This window comes from Ranitomeya variabilis, chromosome 5 (genome assembly GCF_051348905.1).
Source record: "Ranitomeya variabilis isolate aRanVar5 chromosome 5, aRanVar5.hap1, whole genome shotgun sequence".
Taxonomy (NCBI): Eukaryota; Metazoa; Chordata; class Amphibia; order Anura; family Dendrobatidae; genus Ranitomeya; species Ranitomeya variabilis.
The window spans coordinates 571,928,422-571,933,677 of record NC_135236.1 but is presented as its reverse complement, the minus strand read 5'-3'; positions in this window follow the sequence as shown (position 1 = coordinate 571,933,677).

Genomic DNA, 5,256 nt, shown 5'->3' with positions numbered 1-5,256 from the left:
GGCGGATTATGCCTTACGTATCCTAAAAAGGGACACACGCATTACGAAAATGATGAACGATGACGATTACTGGTTGGCCTGCCTCCTTGATCCACGCTATAAAGGCAAATTGCAAAATATTATGCCACATGAGAACTTGGAACTAATATTAGCAACCAAACAATCAACTCTTGTTGACCGTTTGCTTCAGGCATTCCCAGCACACAGCGCACGTGATCGTTCTCACACGAGCTCCAGGGGGCAGCAGACTAGGAGTGTTAGGGGTGCACACATCAGAAGTGGCGTTGGACAGAGGGGTTTTCTGACCAGGTTGTGGAGTGATTTTGCTATGACCGCAGACAGGACAGGTACTGCTGCATCAATTGAAAGTGACAGGAGACAACATTTGTCCAGTATGGTTACTAACTATTTTTCATCCCTTATCGATGTTCTCCCTCAACCGTCATTCCCATTTGATTACTGGGCCTCCAAATTAGACACCTGGCCAGAATTGGCAGAATATGCATTGCAGGAGCTTGCTTGCCCGGCAGCAAGTGTCCTATCAGAAAGAGTATTCAGTGCTGCAGGTTCAATATTAACCGAAAAAAGGACTCGTCTGGCTACCCAAAATGTTGACGATCTAACATTCATTAAAATGAACCACAACTGGATTTCGAAATCTTTTGCCCCACCTTGCCCGGCCGACACCTAGCTTTCCTATGAAAGGCTCTTGCCTGTGAATTACTTTTCTAATGTCTAATTTGCTGCAGCTGATTGTACAGCATACGACATGTTTACACCTCCCTAAATGGCCAAACTCCCCACACGGGGCCGTGGTATCGCGACTTGGCGCAAGCACCCGTGAGACTGCTGTTTGTCTGAAGAGGTGGGTGTGCTCGCTTTTGGTTGACGGCATTGCTACTGGGTCCCTCATAGTACAATGTAGTGTCTCTGGCGGTGGTGGTGCGCACCCAACGTCAGACACACCGTTGTAACATGAGGGGCCCTGGGGCGGTCCCGCCGGCCTCTAGAGAGTTCCCCCCGTACCCCAGCTCAAAATGTGCTCTACCACATGCAAAATTATGTCGCACAGCTCCACCAATCTTTAGTCTATTCGCTGACATCATTCAATGTCTGGCACTGACAATACAAATTTGTAGACATCTATGATGCAACTTAAAGTAGTCTGTGTCTGTGTCCTATATTGGCACCATTAAATAGTTACTGCCAAATTACTATGTCAGAAACTCAGCAGATGAGCCCACCCCTGTACCTAAGTATGCCACCTTTTTTTTTGTTTTGGTTGTTTTGCGAGACATTAACATCTATTTATATTTTGGGAGTACTGGGACAGACACTCCTTGCACTACTCCTCCACTCACCACCAAGCTGCCCGTGTATCCATGTAACCGCTGTAAAACTGCCATGAGCCTATTGTTTGTTATTTTAGGCTTTTGAAGCCTGTCTGCGGTCCCTCCTTCCACTAGTCCTCCACTGACCAGACCACTGCTGCCCGTGTACCCCTGGAACCAATTATAAAGTGCCTACAGCCAGCCCATTTTTTTATGTTAGGCCTTTGAAGCCTGTCTGCGGTCCCTCCTTCCACTAGTCCTCCACTGACCAGACCACTGCTGCCCGTGTACCCCTGGAACCAATTATAAAGTGCCTACAGCCAGCCCATTTTTTTATGTTAGGCCTTTGAAGCCTGTCTGCGGTCCCTCCTTCCACTAGTCCTCCACTGGCCAGACCACTGCTGCCCGTGTACCCCTGGAACCAATTATAAAGTGCCTACAGCCAGCCCATTTTCTTATGTTAGGCCTTTGAAGCCTGTCTGCGGTCCCTACTTTAAATACTCCTCCACTGACCACCAAGCTGCCTGCCCGTGTATCCATGTAACCGCTGTAAAACTGCCATGAGCCTATTGTTTGTTATGTTAGGCCTTTGATAGCCTGTCTGCGGTCCCTACTTTAAATACTCCTCCACTCACCACCAAGCTGCCTGCCCGTCTATCCATGTAACCGCTGTAAAACTGCAATGAGCCTATTGTTTGTTATTTTAGGCCTTTGATAGCCTGTCTGCGGCCCCTACTTGCAATACTCCTCCACTGACCACAATGCTGCCTGGAGTGCCTGCCTGTGTATCCACGTAACCGATGTAAAACTGCCATGACTGCCTACTGTTTGTTATTTTAGGCCTTTGATAGCCTGTCTGCAGCCCCTACTTGCAATACTCCTCCACTGACCACACCAATGCTGCCCGTGTACCCCTGGAACCTATTTAAAAGTTCATAGAGCCTAGTTATATATTTTATTTACTATTAATAAGGCCATGATGGACTACGCTGTACCACGCTACAAGCTAACCAGTCGACACTTCTTTTGCGAGAAAAGCCATCCCAACCCTCCACCAGCATGTAGAAGACCGCATTGTCCATGCACTCTGGCAATCTGTGAGTACAAAGGTGCACCTGACAACAGACGCATGGACCTGTAGGCATGGCCACGGAAGATTACGTGTCCATTACGGCGCAATGGGTTAATGTGGTGGATGCATGGTCCACAGGGGACAGCCTACTAAGTCTGTCTGCAGTCCCTAATTCAAATTGTCCTCCACTGTCTAAATCGGAGCTTCCACCTTCTGGCTTTCGGCCTATAGTATCAGAAATTAAACTGCATTTGGCCTTCAACTTTGGTTAGGGCCTACTAACGGCTTCTGCCCCTCCCTGGTGTTGTCCTCAACTAAATAAAGCTGAGCTTCAACCTTCTGCTCCAAATTACCATTTTAAAAAATGCAATAGGCTTTTCCGGCCTACTAAAGGTGTCTGTCTGTGTGCCCCTGCCTGGTGTTGTCCTCAACTAAATAAAGCTGAGCTTCAACCTTCCGGCTCTCATTAAGTGGTTTTAAAAAAAAAAAATGGTGGTTAGGGCCTACTAACGGCTTCTGCCCCTCCCTGGTGTTGTCCTCAACTAAATAAAGCTGAGCTTCAACCTTCTGCTCCAAATTACCATTTTAAAAAATGCAATAGGCTTTTCCGGCCTACTAAAGGTGTCTGTCTGTGTGCCCCTGCCTGGTGTTGTCCTCAACTAAATAAAGCTGAGCTTCAACCTTCCGGCTCTCATTAAGTGGTTTTTAAAAAAAAAATGGTGGTTAGGGCCTACTAACGGCTTCTGCCCCTCCCTGGTGTTGTCCTCAACTAAATAAAGCTGAGCTTCAACCTTCCGGCTCTCATTAAGTGGTTTTAAAAAAAAAATGGTGGTTAGGGCCTACTAACGGCTTCTGCCCCTCCCTGGTGTTGTCCTCAACTAAATAAAGCTGAGCTTCAACCTTCTGCTCCAAATTACCATTTTAAAAAATGCAATAGGCTTTTCCGGCCTACTAAAGGTGTCTGTCTGTGTGCCCCTGCCTGGTGTTGTCCTCAACTAAATAAAGCTGAGCTTCAACCTTCTGCTCCAAATTACCATTTTAAAAAATGCAATAGGCTTTTCCGGCCTACTAAAGGTGTCTGTCTGTGTGCCCCTGCCTGGTGTTGTCCTCAACTAAATAAAGCTGAGCTTCAACCTTCCGGCTCTCATTAAGTGGTTTTAAAAAAAAAAAATGGTGGTTAGGGCCTACTAACGGCTTCTGCCCCTCCCTGGTGTTGTCCTCAACTAAATAAAGCTGAGCTTCAACCTTCCGGCTCTCATTAAGTGGTTTTAAAAAAAAAAAAATGGTGGTTAGGGCCTACTAACGGCTTCTGCCCCTCCCTGGTGTTGTCCTCAACTAAATAAAGCTGAGCTTCAACCTTCTGCTCCAAATTACCATTTTAAAAAATGCAATAGGCTTTTCCGGCCTACTAAAGGTGTCTGTCTGTGTGCCCCTGCCTGGTGTTGTCCTCAACTAAATAAAGCTGAGCTTCAACCTTCTGCTCCAAATTACCATTTTAAAAAATGCAATAGGCTTTTCCGGCCTACTAAAGGTGTCTGTCTGTGTGCCCCTGCCTGGTGTTGTCCTCAACTAAATAAAGCTGAGCTTCAACCTTCCGGCTCTCATTAAGTGGTTTTAAAAAAAAAAAATGGTGGTTAGGGCCTACTAACGGCTTCTGCCCCTCCCTGGTGTTGCCCTCAACTAAATAAAGCTGAGCTTCAACCTTCTGCTCCAAATTACCATTTTAAAAAATGCAATAGGCTTTTCCGGCCTACTAAAGGTGTCTGCCCCTCCCTGGTGTTGTCCTCAACTGAACAAAGCTGAGCTTCCACATTCTGGCTTTCGCCCTATACTATCAGATATTAAACTGCATTTGGCCTACTAGTGTGGTTAGGCCCTTGAAACAGTGTCTGCTGCTCTTGGGTTTGCTACTCCACTGAACAAAGCAATGCCGCCTGTTTAGTCCTGTTACCAATTTTGAACTGCATGTAGCCTACTTTATTCTTTGGCCCTATATCTGTTTCCTCCTCATCCTGCCCATTGCCCAGCCACTGCTAAATGAGTCTGCTGGTACATTGACCTAGACCACTACATTCCCCTTGTACTCTACACAGCCAGAATCTGACCCTGCTGAAAGTAAGGTTCCCCTTCCCGCATGTTATACCACCTTACACAGGGACAAAGAGGAAGGTGCAGATGAAAGTGCAGGTTCCTTCATCAGGTGGGGGGGCATACTCGTTGGCGACGTCACTGGCACAGGGCCCCTCAGAGTACGCAAAAGTGTCGCTGCTGGTGGGAGGCGCCCCCGCCATGCAAACACACCGCCGTACTTTGAGGGGCCCTGTGCCAGTGGCAATGCGAACGAGTGGGCCCCCCCCTGCTTGCTCAGGATCACAGCACTTGCAACGTTTAAATACTTACCTTTCCCTGCAACACCGCCGTGACGTAGTCCGCATTTCCTGGGCCCACGAAAAACTTGAGCCAGCCCTACTCCCCCCACAACTTTCCCCCAATTCCCTATGCCCAACTATTATTATACAGTTAATTAAGATTGGCAAGCTTCAGAAACAAGAATGGATGTTTTTGGCATTAAAATGGGCACTGTAGGTGTTTTCCTGGCCTCCACTCACTGCCGACTATGCTTCCCCATTGACTTGCATTGGGTTTCGTGTTTCGGTCGATCCCCGACTTTTAGCGATAATCGGCCGACTGCACTCGACTCGACTCTGGACAAAATCGGGTTTCCCAAAACCCTACTCGATCTTAAAAAAATGAAAGTCGCTCAACCCTACTGTCAGGTGCTAGGTAGCTCCAACATTCGCGAATTTTCAACAACACAAGGAATGGGAATGATTAAGTTGCAATCACCAGAGC